General features: G+C 45.8%; 1 protein-coding gene across 1 annotated transcript in view; it reads left to right on the top strand.

Annotated features, from left to right (window-relative positions):
- The window catches only part of Rnf144b (ring finger protein 144B), a 153338-nt gene that overhangs the window by 46676 nt on the left and 87669 nt on the right, over positions 1-18993 (top strand). The gene's annotated exons all lie outside the window — the stretch shown is intronic.

Genomic DNA, 18993 nt, shown 5'->3' with positions numbered 1-18993 from the left:
GCAGCCACTTCTCTCCTTTTGCTGTGTAGGTCCTGGGATTGAACCCAGGACCAGGAGGATCCATGAGGCTCAAGCCCAGTCATTGTGACAGAGAGTAATTGTGCCTTTTAATTAATTACTGCAAGGAACAGAGACTATCCCTTTATGAATGCCTGCTTCTGCTCCTGAGGGTAAAAGGGGTAGTAATGGAGCAGAAACCCAAAATGAATCCAGGGAATGAGGCCCCTGATTCCCTGTTAAAGACCAGCCCAGAATGTGTCAGTGTCCCTTATACTGACCTTAAGGAAGAGTATCAGCTTCTTGAAACCCTTTCAGAACCACAGGCTTGAATATGTGCCCTGCATCCACCTGCAGATTTCCCCTCGTGTATTTTCATTTAACAGAATTGCTTGGGGAAAGCTTCTCGGCCGTTCAGTTCAACCTCCTGACACTTGTTGTGGGGTGGGTCGCCCTCTGGTTAGTACTGTTGTTCTGTCATGGGCCAGCTAGGTACCCATTAACCACCCTTCACTCTGCTTTGTTGGGCACGTTAAATACTTTGCTCCTTTAGTCTCTTCCCACAGAGTCCTCGCCTGATGCATGAGAGTTAATCATAGACACTTGGGGATCCAATGCATTTATTGGGTGGGGTCAGTGCCTCACCCTAAGCAAAGGCATTTAAAGAGGGCAGATAATGGGATGAGCTTCAGACTGGTAGGGGAAAGGTGAAAGATGCTTCTAGAGGAGGAACTCTGACTTTGGCATTAGGAAGATCTTAGCTCCTGTTGTCTGTAAGTCTGGCAAGTGACTGACTTGTTTATGCCTCAGTTTTTTTACTTCAAACATAGAGACAACAATTCTAGTTGCCAGGGTTGCTTGGGATTAAGTGAAGTGCTAGGTAGTAGAATGTCCAGCATGCTTTGCAGGCTGTGTTAATGGGCAGGGATGCTAGCTCCTCTGAGCATACAGCCTCTGGATCCTCGGAGTTTCTGCCTGGCCAGTTGATCCAATACACTGGCCTTCCCTGGAGTTAACAGGAAGACTCTTGTCAGCTGGGAATAGCAGCACTTGCAAGTGTAAACCTAAAGGATGGTTTCCTGTGTACTCCATGTAGGTCGTTACTTTGTTCTGTTCTGAAACCGTCTTCCTTTGCTTTGTTTGCATCTTCTTGAGTATGTGGGATGCTGATCACAGTGCAATCGGGAGGCTAAAGGACATGTCTTTGCTTGGAGGCAGGGGCTTTTTCTGAAAGGGGTCAAAGTTTACTTCTTAAACACTATATATCTGAAAATAATGAGCTTCTGGATTTTCACCTTGGAGGGGAGTGAAAGCTATTGTTTTCTTGGACCCCAAAAAAGCACAGTTAAAATATTAAGGAGCCTTGAAAGCCTATGACAAAGATCTTGAGAAGGTGATCTGTACTCTTTATTTAACTTACTAATCCAATGTAATTTGTTCCATTGGACTAAGGAGGAAATTAATGTTTTTCCCTTAACTTCCATCCTAAACAAAACTGACTCTGGTATGTTTTAAATGAATGACTATGGGAGCTGGGAAGAGGTTTAATTTGTCGGCTCCTTTCTCTATAAAGTGAGGAAGATGGACAGGTATGCAGACCTCTTCTGCCCTCACAGGCTCTGGTTATAGTGGAAACCAGGAGTACCGAATGGATGTTGAACACCTGTCAGTCATTCCGTATCCTTCAAAGGAAGGTCGTCTGGGCTCTGGAAGATTGCACACTTTTAATTTTCGAAGAGAAAATTCATTTAAAGGTTTGTAAGTGGAGGCTAAGAGAGCAGCGAGCAACAAGCACCTTTCCCATTATTAATCAGCAAGGCATTACTTCTACATTGCAGTTAAACATCTGTGTTGTGTTGACTTCGTGTTAGGGTGATTTTGTCATTGTTCCATTGCTATGAAGAGACACCATGACCACAGCAATTCTTGTAAGAGAAAACATTTAATGGGGGGCTGGCTTACGGTTTCAGAGGTTTAGTCCATTATCATCATGACAGAGAGCATGGCGGCATGCATGGTGCTGGAGCAGTAGCTGAGAGTTAGACTCGGATCCACAGGCTGAGAGAGGGACTCTGTGCTTGGCATGGGCTTTTGAAACCTCAGTCCACCCTCAGCAACACACTTCCTCCAACAAGGCCACACCTCCAGTGCTTCTAATCCTTTCAAACAGTGCCTGGGAACTAAGCATTCATATTTACAAACCTATGGGGGCCATTGCTGTGGGATGTGAAAACTCTAGTTACAGGCCATTCTCCTCAAACCACCACAGAGGGCCAGGGTTAGGGTTTGACTCTTACATTGTTGTACTTTGATTAAACAGTGTACACTGTGTTAAAACCTTTTCCTCCTTCTATGGGGGTCTTAAATTGTACCTCCTGGCAGCCATATTGACAATGCACTGTTCTCTAAAAGTTTTGTTACAGATTTGCTCAATAAAACTTAAAGAGACAAAACTTGGGTAACTCAGCATTGAGAGGTGTTGAGCTCAGACCTTCCATCAAATTTTACTGTCTCTTCTCCACTTTACATTGTACTTAACTTTACAAGGTATTTTAGTGGTAACTTCAAGAAACCACTTTACTCCTTTCAAGGGTTTGAATTAAGTCCACAGGGATGTCACACTCTGTGGTGGTATTGTGTTCCCCAAAATATTGTGTACCCTAATAAACTTATCTGGGGTCAGAGAACAGAAAAGCCACTAGATACTTAGGCTAGAAAATGCTGGCATACACACCTTTAATCATAGCATTCCAGAGGCAGAAATCCATCTGGATCTCTGTGAGTTCAAGGCCACATTGGAAACAATCAGGCATGGTGACACACGCCTTTATCCCAGAAAGCAAACCTTTAATCCCAGGAAGGGATGGTAGAAGGCAGAAAGATATATAAGGCGTGAGGACCAGGAACTAGAAGCATTTGGCTGGTTAAGCTTTTAGGTTTTGAGCAGCACAGTTCAGCTGAGAGCTATTCGGATCTGAGGACACAGAGGCTTCCAGTCTGAGGAAACAAGATCAGCTGAGAAATTGGCCAGGTGAGGTTAGCTGTGGCTTGTTCTGTCTCTTCTGATCTTCCAGTGTTCACCCCAATACCTGGCTCAGGTTTGATTTTATTAATAAGAACTTTAAAGATTCATGCTACAACACTCCAACACTTTCCAAGTACCTTCTTCATCCTTAAACTCATTTAATTCTTGGTTAAGCCAATCAAATGTGTGCATCATGCTTATGGGTTAAATATTGCTATAATCAGCTTTTTATAGAGTGGAGACTGAGGTATAGGAAGTATAGGTAACTTGCTGGGCATGTTAGCCTGAAAACCTGGGGCCTTAAATCAATCTCTGTGATGTTTTTACCTCAGTTCAAATCAACATGAACACTTGTTGGAACGTGTTCCCTTTTGTAGTTAGAGGTTTCAGGGAAGAATCTCTAAATCGATGTTTGTGGCAATAGAAAGATATTTACTGTAACATGCTGGGGACACAGAATTTCTTCTTCTTAAACTACAATGCATGTCATCCTCTTCTTTGGACAATGTTGATTTTTGTGAAATAAATACCATCCATTTTAGAAGAAAGATACTAATACGGTCAATTCCAAAGGCCACAGTAGTTTCATTTATTTGGCAATTAAATGAGAGTCCACTCCTCTGGACACTGCAGGCGTAACAGTGATGGGCAATGGTGAAGCCTCAGCTCTCATGAAGCTGACTTCCTAAGGGTTTGAGCCGGGGGAGACACAGATCAGCAACATATATAGTGTGTCAGCTAGTGGTGATGCATGATGCTGAGAAAAAAGAAATTGCGGTTTTAAGGAGCATGCGGGAGAAGATGGTAGTTATGCTGTTTATATTAAAATGCAATAGGCGAGGGATGGCCTGGGTAAACTGAGAGATGAGGACTCCTGGTAGGGATGAGCATGTGCCAAACCCCTGAGGTCTGGACCATGCTGGCATTCAGTAATCCTTTATAAGAGCCGAAGATTGGACTTCTGCATCAGCCAAAAAGACTGATGGGGCAGCAGAACCATCAGCCTGTGGTACCTGGGTGCCTGCAAGGGTGTGTATGTGATTCCAAGAGTGTATAGTGCCGGCCAGTCCAAGTGCTATTCCTACCCTAAGTCTGTATAAGGGGTGTTGTGCTCATTTTTTGTCAACACTTGTAGCAATTTCACTTTCCACAGACCCTTTTCATGGTTTATTATTTTTTGGAGCAGGCCATTTTTGTAAAGCTTAAAGGATACATCAAGGATGTTTAAATTCAAAGTGTTGATTAAGTGCTCCAGACACTCAGTTCCTCTCTTGGGAGGCAACACTACCACCCTTTATTCTGTGCCTGCAGACAATCTAGATGTCCAGATGCACACTGAGCATAGAGGTGAGAGGTACAGAGTATCTGTGTTTCCGTCTTGGGCTTGTTTTCCTTATGTGACCTTAGCAGGTAGCCATACATCTAAATGCCCCCACTCTTTCATCAGCAGGAGAGAAAGTCATCACTGGACTGTTACAAGGATTAACTGATACTCTTTACATAAAAAGTATTAAAGGTGAAGTATTTATCTGATTTTTGGTACATAATCTCTCATAAATGTTAGTTCTCATGAACATACTTATAGGACGCTCTCATGGTAACCCCACTATACAGATAAGGAAATGAGTCCTAGAACTGTGGAGAGGTAGCTGGACAGGATGCCTTACGCCTGAAAGCCCAGCACTGGTAAGGCCAAGGCAGGAAGATTGGCACACATCCAGCCTGGACCACATAGTGAATTCCCAGCCAGCTTGGACTGTAGAGGGAGGCACCGCCTTAAAAAAAAAACAAAAGAAGAGAGATGGGGCTGGAGAGATGGCTCTGTGGTAAAATTGCTTCCCATGCAACGAAGAGCACCAGAGTTCACACCCCAGGAACCCACATAAACGATAGGTGGGCATGGTGGTCTGCCTGACAGACAGCCTAGCCTTGGAAGGCAGAGACTAGCCATGCTGCCGACTGGGTTTGACTGAGAGACCCTGTGGGTCCCAGTGGTAAGGTCAGAGAGCAATAGGAAGGGTGATACCCTTGAGCCTCAGGCCTTAACTGCACATGCATGCATGCGTGCACAAACACGTGTGCCTATACACATGAAACATCGTACACACACACACACACACACACACACACACACACACACACACACACACGGAACAAAGAAATAAACAAGGAAGGGAAAGGTCAGAAGTCTTCCAGGAAGCAGTGGCCATCAGGTGACAGCACAGCACGCCGGGGTCCCTCCATTCCCACCTCCTGAGTTTCTCAGGTAATGAGGGGCCTCTCCTGTGCTGTTCTTTAAACGAAGTAAACTATGGAAATGCCCATGAACATAAATGCGAAGAGGAGGCATGTGGTTGTTGGAGAGGCTTGTCAAATCCTTTTATTTCTAACCGTGGCTTTAGTTAAGGGTATTTCACAAATGCTCGTAAAGTTCATTTTCACCTCAGGCAACTCCTTTCTTTTCACAGATGTCTCTGGAGTGTTATGTTCCATGAAGACTATTCTCACAGGAGTGAAAAATACCAGACAAAGTAAACAAAGCCTCCGTTTCTATGATGGTCACAGTTGCAAGAGATGTGGAAAAATTGACATCAAAGCATTAAAACATCACGTAGTATTTGCTTTCATAGAGGTTTCTCTAAACAGCAGAAAGGATAATTTCCTTAATTTTTTAAATGAATTTTTTCATAGAATTTCCCAATTTTATTGTTTATACATCAGGTAGTTCTTGGGAACAATAAGCTAGTTTTGCAATTGTGGTATCCAAGAATGTACTAAGCATTTGGTGCTGTTGCTTGTTTTGAAGGTTCAGTGGTTTGCAGGTAGGTACAGCATTATTTGCTAGCTTAGATTCTGTTATTAGTGGCTCATACACAATTTTCAGCCCGTGAAGAACTAGCAATGGGCTTGGGTCTTAAGGAGATTGTACCCGAGGTGGGCAATGTGAGCACAGCCCGCCTGGAAGCAATGACAAATTATAAATGCTGTCAACTATTATTTCTTGGATGAAGGAAGAAACAAACCTTGAACCATTAATTCTGATTTGTCTGGTGCACATGATTTACCCAGCTACATGCCTTGAGGAAATAAAATACATAGTATTAGGCTTGGAAAATACTTTTCAATCAGCCAACTTCAGTCAGCTCATGAGTTTTCTTTTTTTAAATAATATTTTTCACATTTTCAAATAGATCATAGCAGGAATGCAATGAAAAAGATTGAAATGCAGAATGATGTCAATATTCGCTTAGTCATTGCCATCGTTGAAGGCCCCAGATGCATTTCCAGTTGTGCTCTGAGCTTTCTTCTAGGCATGACTCTTGTAGGGGGCCTGTCCCCACTTTTCCCCCTCTTGAGCAGGGAGAAAGGAGGAATATGTAGATAAAAATATAGGGGAGAGAGACAGATAGAAACATAGGACAGCCTCAGCAGGGCCTGGGTCAAAACCCACCAGCCCCTTCTGTCGCTACTCTAGGGCTTTTAAAGGAATGCCAAGGGGTGGAGCAAAAGACCTCCCCCAGCACAGCCAAGTGCAGACCATCCCAGACACCTGGTGATCATGCATGTGGTCAAGCCATCCCCTAATGCAGCCCTGCTGTGTAAAGCAAGCTCAGCTCTTGCTAGGAAGCGTTTGTCGGCTCCCACCGACTATCATTGCCTGCTTCCTCACTCTGGTAACCTTGTCACTCACACTTCCCTAATTCACCTGCCCTTGTAAGGGAAAGCATGCCTCATAGGGCTTCGGGCATCTCCATCCCCACTCAGTTAAGGGTGGGGGTTTTCCTGCTTAATTTTGCACACCTTCCAGCTGATGCCTGTGGGCCCAGAGCTGTGCACAGCCCACAGGAAGAGCCCCAAAGGCTCGTTCTGGGATGAGAGCTGCGTTGTCGTCCGACGCTCTCACTGCTGCAGGCAGGCTCCTCGTCAGCCTGTGCCACTCTTTCCTCTGTGGTCTCAGTGTATATATGCCCCCAGCACTCGGATTGTTGAAGTCTTACATTCATTACCCTTCTCAGTGTGGAGACCAAACACTTGACACGTGACAGCTTTAGGGGGAGAATTCATTTGGGCTCCTGGTTTGAGGGTGTGGGAAAGACACAGTGACTGGAATGGCTTGTAGCAATGGCACCAGAGCATGGGACAGCTTGTTCAGTGGACCAAGAAAGCAAGATAGGGTAGGAAACCGGCCGCCCCAAGCCCACTGATGCTGTGGATATCATTCTATATAAATAAAACACTGATGGCCAGTGACCAGACAGGAAGTATAGACGAGACAAGGAGAAAGGAGAATTGGGGGAACAGGAAGAAGGGAGAGAGACACTGCAGCCACCGCCAGGAGAAGCAGCATGTAAAGACGCCGGTAAGCCACCAGCCACGTGGCAAGGTATAGATTTATTGAAATGGGTTAATTTAAGATAAAAGAACAGTTAGCAAGAAGCCTGCCACGGCCATTCAGTTTATAAGTATTATAAGCGTCTGAGTGATTATTTTATACGTGGATTGTGGGACTGTGGGGCTTGGTGGAACCTGGAGAGAAGCCCTCCAGCAACACACTGATCACTCCCAGTGACTCATTCTTATTCCTCCAGCTATGTTCCCCGCCCCCCATTAAGGGAGGTATCACAACCTCCCAAAACAGTACCACCACTTGGGAAGCAAGTTTTTATCCACATTCAAATCATAACAAACCTGAACCCCAAGGTTAAGAATTAGGCATTAGGAAATGGGGCCTTCGGGAGTTGCTTTGGTCCTGGGGACAGAACTCTCAGAGATGAGGTTAGTGGCCTTATCAAAGTGGTCAGAGGGTCTCCTCAGCCCTTTTGCTGCGTGAGATTACAGTGAGAGAACGGTGGCCTGTTAGCTAGTGGGTAGGTGCTTACTAGACACCAAACGGGCCTTGACCATGGACTGTCAGCCTCCAGAACTGTGAGAAATCAACTCATGTTATAAGCTTCCCAGTTTATGACAGTGTGTCACAGCATCCCAAATGAGCTAAGACACCCCCCTTTCTCAGCCCCTCTGAAACCTGTCTCTGTACCTCTTCGTCTCGGTTCTTTTGGGTCCTCTCTGTTTATCTAGTAAGCATTCTAGACTTCCCAAGGCCTCGCTGCGTGTTGATTACCTAATGTACTGCTACTTTTCTTGTTACGTGCTAAGAGCAACATCATGGTGGCTCACAGTTCAAGAGGACAGCCTATCAAGCAGGGACATCAAGGCAGGAGGCACATGAGGCTGCTGCTTACATCACATCCACAGTCAAGAAGCAGGAAGTGATGGATGCTTGTACTCAGCTCACTTTTCCTGCTTAACCACTCTAGGGTCCCAGCCCAGGGAATGGCTCCATCCACAGTAGGTACATCTTCCCACTTCAATGAACCGAATCAAGACAGTCCCTCAAAGCCATGCCCAGAAGCCAAGTGAGTCTTGATCTCATCACCAGGTTGGCAGTTGAGATTAACCGTCATCTCTGACAAATGCATTCAACCTTAGGAATGTTGGAAAGCAGGCAGACTTCTTTAAGGCAGATCTGTTGTGTAGCTTCTTTTAGACAGATGGGCTGTTAGATGGCCCTAATCAGATGGAGATAGGGAGAAGGTAGCTTTCGGCTGCCACTTATCAGTGTTTGCCCTGAAGACATAGGCAGTGGCTCCAGGCTATTGGCGGAATGTTGAAAGTACTTTGGAGTTAAAGACTTGGGTTTACAGTCTCTTCTTCATCCTGTACCACTCACTACCTGGGAAGAAAAGCTTGGACAGGTGCAGAACAAAGGGATTGCTGTTCTCTTTCCATATAAGAGCTGGAGACATGAGATTTTCTCCAAGGGCAACGCCATGTTTTGTCATTCCTGAAAGTGGATGAACCTCATCTATTTGCCCTGACTTGTTAAGATTGGCCCCGAGAAGTAAGTATATCTGAACAAAAACACGGCATTCTCAGACCTCAGGCAGCCCATTCTTTGTGAGTCAAAGATCTCCTTCACCTGGCGTTGCAGAAATGAAGGTATTTTTCAGGAGACACTTATCCCCCTCAATCTGGCTACCAGACTGTTGAAACAATGGACCCCAAAGAAATGAGAATTTCCCCCAGGAATTTCAGACAGGGATAAGGGAAAGGTGCAACCAGAGTGGGAAACTTGTCTCTCAGGAAGAGATATCATACAGTTCTAATAATTTCTCAGACCATTATACAGGATGAGACTGAAGCCCAGAAAATAATGGGTTAGTGATGGGCAGGACCACACACCTAGACCAGGACTGTTTAGATGTGCACATCCTTGACCCTTTATTTAAACTTCAATCTTACTTACATTAGGACCCCAAACAATAGACTTGGGGGTCCTGCTGGATCCCTTTGTCCCTGTTCCCCATGTGGCCGCATTTCCTATATTAATTAGGTTCTTTTAATTGACTATGGGGTTGGGTAACAACACATCCTGTGACTCCCAGGTTCAATAACACCCAGGGCTTCCCTTCCTTCAGGACTCCTTCCCTAGCCACTGCCCAGTCTCCTCTCGCCTGACTGACATGTACCCACAGCCAGCTTTCTCCAGTTTCTAGCCTGCCAAATCCACTTGGAAAACTACGTTGACTTGTTCCCTGCCTACACACACACACACACACACACACACACACACACACACACACACACACACACACGTACACGTGCGCACCCCCCCCCCACTTTAAACAGTGCTATCCAGCAGTGCCGTTCTTTCTGCCGCTGTGTAAAGTGGTGGTGTGCGCCCACAACCATAGGGGTATGTCTGACTCTGATGAAATGGAATAGCAAAAGGTGGAGCCCAGCACTTGATGGAGATAGAACAAACACTAGCTTTCTTAATCTTTTCTGTGGTTGCTTTTCAGACAGGAAGTGACATGTGGCAGGCCCTTTAACTCCTGCTCCCTTGCAGGGTTATGGTGCTAGGGTAAGATAATGGACCTCTAGCCTTCCCTGTTGGGGGTTAAGTTCATCCTTCAGGTGACTTTAGTTTAACAGGCAATTTGTCCTCACCGTTGTGCCTCAGTTTCCTTGACTACAGAATTAGCATTTCACATGATTCCTATTTAGCATAATGTGGACCTTAAATTTGTTATTCTGTGAATTGTTTACTAAATGCTTGCCTGTCATAGAGCTGAGTGGCTAACTGCAGTATTTAAATATGAGGGGACTGTTTTGTTACTTCAGCTGTAAGCGTGGGGCTACAGGGGCTCAACCTTAAAGCATTGGGTTTTATTGATACTCAGCATCAGGTAGCACATTCCCTTTAAGCTTGGATTCTCCAAAACAGGGGTGGAGAGTGTTGGGCCAGGGTTGGGATAAAAGCAACGCCAGTCTTTCCAAGGACCAGTTTCTGAGTCAGCAAGGCAAGTTGTATACATCTCTCAAACACCAGATAAGAGTCACTTGGCATTTGCTGGACACAGAGTCTAGGGCCTTGCCCAGGACCTAAATCTAAATATCCTGGGAGGAATGTTAGAATCTTGATGCCTAACAACCCAGAAAAATAATACTACCTGGAGGCACTAAGCATCAGAACACACATGAAGCTCCAGCAAACACATCTGGTCTGCTTGAATCTCACCACTGATGTTCTCATCCGACTGGTACCGGGGGGTGGGAGCATCTATAAGGACCCTTCCCGTCCCCACTTCCTCCTCCTCTCAGATATTTCTAATGTGAGCTAGGATTGAAAAACCACTGAAGTAGACCGTTGGACTTCCAGAACTTCTCAGAATCAGTTGCGGTGTGTGCTTAACATGCTTACACATATGCAGCCGGCTAAGTTAGGCTCTACGTACAGGAGTAGTCAAGGGCTGAGGCAGGCAAGTGAGGCCCCAGAATTCACTTTCAAAACAGTCTTTCCCTGTGAGGCTTCTGTACGCTGGACTTTGTGAACTATCATTTGTCCCTTTCCTGAACATTGCTGAACAAATGACACCAGATCCTGAGTTCTCCCCATTCTGATCCCATCCGTCAGAAATGAATTCATGCCTGAGCTGTGGGTAAAGCTCCAGCTGGCTTTCCTCTGATGGTTATGGTTTCCAGGTAAGCGTCTTGTTTTTAATATGCTTTGAATCACTTGTTGTGAGTTTTTTGTATGGGCCATGGATGTCACAGGTCAGATGATGAAATCACGCAAACTTGCTGGGACACTACAACAGGTCAAGCCAATTGTCCTTCAGTACGGGGTGGCTGCACTCTTGGAGCTGTTAAACACAGCGCTGAAGACACCGAGGGCCGCTAGTCTGTTTGCTTCTATTATGCAGACAGAAGCATCTATAGCCTGATTCATTGAACAGTCACATGGTCAACCTTTCCTATGGCCACATTCAGACACAATTTACCAACAAGCTTTGCTCTTCACATTTCCCATGTGGCTGGTCTAGACTGAGGCTACTTAATGTATGGTTCTCATGGAGCAGCAGCCTTGGATCTCTGGCTAGAATATACATTCTCAGGCCTCGCCCCATCTGGCTCAGCCTGTTGGGTCTGCCTGACTGCCTGGCACCCTGTTTTGTTGTATTATACCGGCTGATTTCCGCTAGTATGAGTCAGCATCTGTAAGTCCCATTAACTTTAAAGATACTGAGAAAGTAATTGCGGAGCCTGGGAGGCTCAGACTTACCTTTGGGCAGAGGTGAATCTATCAAGAAATTGTTACTGAACTGGTAGCCAGTTGGGGTCTGTCACTTTCTTGTCGGATCCTCTAGAACTCCAGACCTGTGAGGCTACCACATGTTCCTGTAGATTCCTCCAGTGGGGCTCATTTGGCTCTGCCATGTGCATACCAGTGAACTGTCCAGTGGCAGGAGTCTGCTCTACAGCCACCTCTGGGGACTTTGCAAATGGTGACGAAAAGAGACTTCTTGAAATTCTATGGGGTAGCCAGGAATGGTGGTTGCATGCCTGTAATCCCAGAACTTGGATGTGTTTAGTTACGAAGTGAGATGAAGGACAGCCTGGGCTATATGAGACTGTCTCAAAATCACAGACACACACACAGCAATTCTATGGAGTGCATCTCTTTATACATTATTAGCATTTTTTATTTTATAGCTATTTAGAGAAAATTTAGGGTCACAGGTAAATTGAGGAAGGCACAGAAACATCCTACACGCTTCCTATCACCTGAGCAACATCTCCATTGTCAACATTCCCCATCAGCATCTTTTAATAACTGACGTCTACACTTAATTCAGACTTCCTGAGCTCTTACCTAATATCCGTTTCCTGTTCCGGGACCCCGTCCAGGGCGCCACGTGACACTGAGTCATCTCTTCGGAGGCTGCTCTTGGCTAAGTTTCTCGGTTCCTTGTTTCTGATGACCTTGGCGGTTTTGAGAAGTATTTTTAGGTTGTTCTTCAGCTGGAATGGGGATTTGTTTGGTGTTTTTGTCATGCTCCGGTCAGGCTTACCAGTTCTTAGGAGGGAAGACCACCACCAAAGCAGGCTGTTCTTAGCCCGCATAGCTGGGTCTTGGGCTATGAAGATAATTTACAGTGTGGAGATTAGCTTTGATTAGGCTGAGTCAGTGTTTGCTGGGTTTTTCCACTTGGAAAGCCACTTTCCTCCCCTTCACCTCCAGTACTCATAGAAGGAAGTCACTGTGTGCTGTGTAAGGAACGGGTGTTACTACACACCACTTCCTTAAGAGTAGAGCAACAATATGTACGAACTATTTGGAATTTTTCCATGTGAGTGCTTGGTTAATCCTCTACTCACATTCATTCAGTCATTCATTTATATCCGTTTGATATATTAATATTTACTTTATGCTTTGTGCTATAATTTAATCCTACTTAATGTTTTGGGTTAAGTCACTCCTTACGTCAGTTCTCTAGGGTCACCATAACAGCACAGGCTGAGGGGATGAACTGACAGTTTTATGTCTCAGAGTGATGCTTCAGGGATCAGCTTCCCTTGGCTTGGAGATGGCAGCTCTGTGTTGTCCTCTGTGTGTGTCCATATCCCGATGTCCACTTCTTACAAAGACGTGCGTGAGATTGGATGGAAACACAACTGCCATCCCCTCACTGCAACTTATTACCTCTTTTGAAGTACAGCCCAGTTCTGAAGTGCTGGGGAGATGGGGCAGAATGGGAATTTCAGAGGAACAGCGTTCGGCTCATGCTATTTCTTAAAGGCCTCTTGAGGAGATAATCATTTTTGTCAAGCATTTATCAGGAGTGGTGGACATGGGCTATGTTTTGTAGCTTACCTTATCAACACTGTCATCCTGTCGAGAGGCAAGAGTGTGCCTTCCCTACAGTAGCTGAGGGTGGAGAATTGGAAACCAGCTGCTTTGCTATGGGAATGCTGTGACTGAGGACCCTCTGCTGCGGCCATAATGATACCGTGTGGCCCAAATGTGTTCAGAGGAACCAAGAGAACTTTAAGGCAAGCTGCGTAAGTGAGGTGTGGGACATTAACTGGGAAACTTGTGGCCACATGCTTTTTGTGTGAGCTGGCTCTGCCGTTACTGAAAAGCATCATCTCTAGCTACTTGATTGTACCCAGAAGCTGGAAGTATGATCTCAGTGCTAAAAACGTGGAAGAAAAATCGGTGATTTATTTGCTTTTTTATTTTTGTAAAGCTGGGGATGAAACCCAGAGCATCAAATGTGCTGGACAAGCCCTCTACAATTGAGTTTATCCCCAACTCAAATTGGAAGATTATTTCAAGGGTAACTGCTGCTTTACCTGTGTGCCAGTCAGTATGGCACAGAAGGATCTTTGTCTCTATTCTTAGCTAAGGGTCATGCAACGAAAAGCCTTCTGACTCGAATGTGCACCTTGACCAGAGTGGGTATGGGTATTGTGTAATGAACACCTATCCCTGGGCCCTTAGCCCAATCTTTGAAGCCACCTGAGTTGATCATGACCTCACAGACAAGAGAGCCTGCTAGGTTCTGTGCTTTCAGCATGTCTGGTTCTAGCAAAAGGTAAGCGTGGCCTCATAGTATCTCATGTCACATGTCATACAAACGTCCTCTTGTAGCACTAGCTTGGGGAAATGGCCCAAGTGTAGAAAGATGTTATTAAAGGCTGGGGAGGTGCAGAGGGTCAGGGGAGGCTAGCTGAAAGGAGCCTGGCTAATGAGGACAAAACATCAAGAGATAGAAGGAATAAAATCTGTTGCTCCACAGCATGGGGAAGACTGCAGTTCACAACAGCCTATTGTATATGCAATGGCAGAGAGGACGTTGAAGGTTCTAAACACATACGTAACAAGGAGAGGTAATGTCCATTCCTCTGATTTGATCCAGGCATTTCTGTATGCAGGTGCTGAAATACCACACTGAATGCCATGAATATGCACAGTTAATGTATAGTACACACACACACACACACACACACACACACACACACACACACACACACACTACTATGAGGTATAAAAGAACAAGTTTGGAGAAAGCCTGAACCTCAGTGCAGATTTCTTCATCAGTGTGATGAATGCTGACTGACATCCTGCCCTCCAACTTCTACTCTTCTTTAGCTACGGGACCTTTAGACCAGTCATTATGGCCCAGGGAGAACCATAGGCTCACATGCTTGAACATTTGGTCCCCAGTTGCTGGTATTCTGGGAAGCTGTGGAAACTTCAGGAGGTGGGACCCATTTGGAAGGAATAGGTTACAGGGGAACAAGCCTTGGCATCTCTAGTCTGACCCTGCTTCCTGTCCCTTCTTGGCTTCTTGGTCTGTGAGCAAGGAACAGCTTCATGTTTCAAGTGTCATGGCTGTGAGCCAGCATCAGCAGGATGCCTTCCCTGCCATAATGTACCGGATCCTCAAGCCATAGGCCACATAAATTCTCCCTTAAGTTGTTTCTTGTTAGGTATATGGTCACAGAGATGAGAAAAGTGACTAATACATCGGTTAAAGGCCATACTCCCCAACTTCCGTTGTAACCGGATATGGCCATGTGATTCAGTTCCAGCCAGTCAGATATAAGTAGAGGTGTAGTGTGTAGTTCCAGTAAGACATCTGAGGGGAGTCCTTCTAGAAAGGGGTATGTGTCATTTGCTCCTTTTCCCTCCCCCTTTTTCCTTGGTCCTGGGATGCGATGGCTGGAGTTTGAGCAGGCATCATAGACCATGACATGCTCTTGAAACTAGAAGCCTGATGTGAAGACAGTAGATCCAGGGAGACAGACTCTGCTGAGGTCCCTGACTCCAAGGAGTTGTGTCAGACACAGCTGTGCACAGACTTACAACCTTTGCATAAGAGAGAGAAAAGCCTTTCATCTTAAGGCATTGGTGTTTATTTTCTGTTATGTACAGCCAAACCTAGTTTTTACTTAATGAACCTTTGGTATGTATGAAAATCATCTGGGGACTCCACTTGAAAATGCTTGCTGTCTGGATACCAGTTCCAGACGTTCTGATTTCATTGGTCTGGCATAGGCTCCAGGCAAGTGTCATTCTTTTAAAGTACTCAAATGACTCTGAGTGACCAAGGATGAGAGCCACTGTTCTAATTGTGTGTGTGTGTGTGTGTGTGTGTGTGTGTGTGTGTGTGTATGTGTGTGTTGCATGTCCATGGGTGTGCAGGTATGTGCACCCATGTGTGCATGTGGGGAGACAAGAGCAGGACAGAGGTTGTCTGCCTCTATTGCTCCCTCCCTACTGCCTTGAGACAGAATCTTTTTGAATTGGGAGTTTGCCATTTAGGATAGGCTGGCCGGCCAGTTCTTGGAACTACCGTCTCCACCACCCAGTTCTGGGGTTACAGGCATGTGTGGCCATGCTAGGCATTTTACGTGGGTGCTGGGGATCTGAACTCAAGTCCTCATGCTTGAAGAGAGGTGCTTTTATCCACTGAGCCATCTCTTCAGCCCCAGAATAAGAGGTTGTGGCTGCTTCCTCAGAACTCCAAACTTAGGACCTTTAGATGTGAGACTATCAGGCACACTGCCTGCTGCACTGAGAAGTGGGCTCCTGGTTTTTATTGTCTTCTTTAGTGACTACTCACTGGGAGGAAGGGTTTTTCTGATACCTTGTGGCACACGTTCTGTTTCTGGGGCCCCAGAGGCCAGTGCTGGGATCAAGGCATATGGAACTAATTTAAAACAAGGTGCATTTAGCTATTTCAAACAATCTGGGGGATTTGAATGCTAATGTGCACACCAGCAGATTCCAAAGATTAGAAAGCTTCAAAATGGAGGTCCATGAAGACTGTGCAGTGTGTGTTACTTCTCAGGAAGTGAGTGAGCCTTGTGCATTTTTCTTCCCTCCGCCGAGTTCAGTGACTCTTCTGGAGATAGCAAGGACCTTGACAGTGGGGGACTGGAAGGCAAATAGGCTGTCAAAGACAAACTGTAGCCAAGCTACTTGAAGGGGACAAGGACAGCTCTACATTTTTATTTCTATGAAGTCAGTTAAGTGCTTGCATATCTGAGGAGTCTCCACGATAAATCAAAACCCAGTTTAATTTCCCAGGCTATCCATTATACCAATTTGACAGCGATTTCTCTCTTTCCTGGCCAGAGGCAGAGACTTGAAATGATCATGTGCCATTCTTTATATGCCTCATTCAGAACAAGGCTTTCCAATATGTCTCCAGCTGCTGTAGCTCCTGAAGTTCATTGGTGAGAATGGAGTCACAACCTTTTTTTCCCCTGCTGATGCGCTGTGAGTACAGACTCACTCTGATAGACTGAACCCAGCCCAAACTACCTGGTTCTCCTTTCCCTTGCTAGAGAGGGGCAAAGTGTGCTTAACTATGAATGCCTGTAAGGGGCTTGTGTTGACCAACGGCCACAGCCATTGTCAAAGAGATTTCATGGGGACAGTAGAGTATGTGACTGGGCATGGTAAGTATTGTGTAATGTGAAGAACTCTAACGACTGTATAGCCCATAATTTCTATGTGTAATAATGTATAATATAGTAATCCTACTGTGCATACAAGCAGAGAAAGGCAGATGACATGATGAGAAGATAGAGGGAGGCCTCTGGTAGAGACACATGATGAATACCACGATGTTATGGGAAATGGCCCATCTCTATAGTTCAGCAGGTATTGCCAGCTGTGTGGATGCTCCTTCTGTGCCTCAGCAGCATTGATACGATGATGGGATTTCCTGTTAGGCCACCCTAAACCCTTTGCAATGACTGTTGGGTGTGTGTGCATTTGTGAAATTCCACATTTCGGTGGGTATAGAGAAAGAATGGGGCGGGGATTTGTTTCCCTCATACTTTACATTTGCAGCCGTTTCTAGAAGATTTATAAAGGTAACATCTGAAAAGCACTAGTTTCTACTGTTGGCACTGATAGCTTGTGCAAAATTTGCCTCAGTTGTCATTTAGAGATTTGTATCATTTCTCAGGCATCTTCCACCTTTAAAAACATTGTACAGTGTTATTTCCAAACACAGTCGGTGGGTGGGGAGGGCAGCAGGCTGTATCTGCCTTGCCACCCCCCACATTGAGCTCAATTCAGAAGGCATTCTGCTCTGGTTTTTTTTCCTGTTGATGTGATAAAGCACTCTGATCAAAAGCAATGTAGAGGAGGGGAGGGTTTGTTTCAGTTTACTTCTCCTAGGTCACAGTCCCTCTTCGAGGCAAATCAGGGCAGCAACTGAAGGCAGGGATCCTCAGGTGGGAACAGTGGAGGAAGCTTGCTTGCTGGCTTGCTCATTGTATCACTCTCTGGTTGATACTTAGCTTTCCTTTACATCCTAGGACTGCTTGCTTAGGGATGGTGCCACCTGCAGTGGGCCTTCCTGCATCAGATACATGATCACAGTCCAACCTGATCTAAGCAACCCCTTAACCGAGGCTTTCCTCTCAGATGTCTCCAGCCTGTGTCAAGTTGATAATTAATACTAAGTCTGACACACTCTTGCCCCAATAAGGAGGGCCTAGTTGACAGGAAAGGAACAAGGAATGGGGGATGGAGTTCAATTATTCTGTAAAATTGAAGCCCTGGGGGATTGCTTCAGGGGAAATGGGTAGAGAGAAGTTTCGGCTGAAGCTCACATAGGTGTCTGGACTGGGACTCTTAGTTATGTTTCTATTACTAAGAAGAGACATCGTGGCCAAGGCAACTTATAAGGGACAGATTGAATTTGAGGGGCTCATGGTTCCAAGGTTTAGAGTCCATGACCATCATGGGGGAAGGCATGGCAGCAGACAGGCGGGCATGGTGCTAGAGCTGGAGCTGAGAGCTCATGTCTGATCTATAGGCTGGAGGCAGAGAGAGTGAGCTAACTAGGGAAGGTGTGGGCTTTTGAAACCTCAAAGCCCACCTCGAGTGACTCACCTCCTATAAAAAGACCACACCTCTGACAGTAAAGCTGTACTTCCCAATCCTTTCCTAACAGTTCCACTAACTGGGGACCAAGCATTCAAATATATGAGCCTGGGGGGCCATTCTCTTTCAAAGCACCACAAAGGGTCCCTCAGGAGTCATGATCTGAAGAATTTTTATACCACAAACTGGGTCTTCAGCTGGCTCAGGATGGGGTCCTTCTATATTAATTCAAGGCTGCTGCTTCCCACTCACCTTACCTGATCCAGCAGGCAATGTCCTCAAGGAATATGACATCAGTCAAAAAGTGGATAAGCTGGTCCCAGGGGCCAGTCAAACCTCATTGGTCTAGATACAGGACCACGAGGTAGCCGAAGCCCTGGAGTGTCTCCACAGGGCCCCAGCCGATGCTGCTCTGAAATAGGCTGCGGAGAAATGCAGTGAAGACCTCACAGGCATTCTTAAGTGTGGGCTGCAGCTGCTGCAGCCAGCCCTGCCCACTGCTCTACCGCCTCTGCTCTGGGAGGTAAGACAGGATGCTTTGGGAAAACTCCCTGTCTTGAGGTCTGCTGCCAGACTATGAACCAGACACGGTGGTTCAGCAGACCTGAGGATGAGAATTCTGAGGTGCTAGTGGCTGCTCCCAGGGACAAGGTGTCAGACTAGGATTTCCATGATCTAACATCCATGAATTCCTTCTGTCAAGATGATGCAG

The sequence above is a fragment of the Peromyscus leucopus genome, chromosome 5, assembly GCF_004664715.2.
Source record: "Peromyscus leucopus breed LL Stock chromosome 5, UCI_PerLeu_2.1, whole genome shotgun sequence".
NCBI lineage: Eukaryota > Metazoa > Chordata > Mammalia > Rodentia > Cricetidae > Peromyscus > Peromyscus leucopus.
This window is presented reverse-complemented; position numbering and strand designations above follow the sequence as displayed.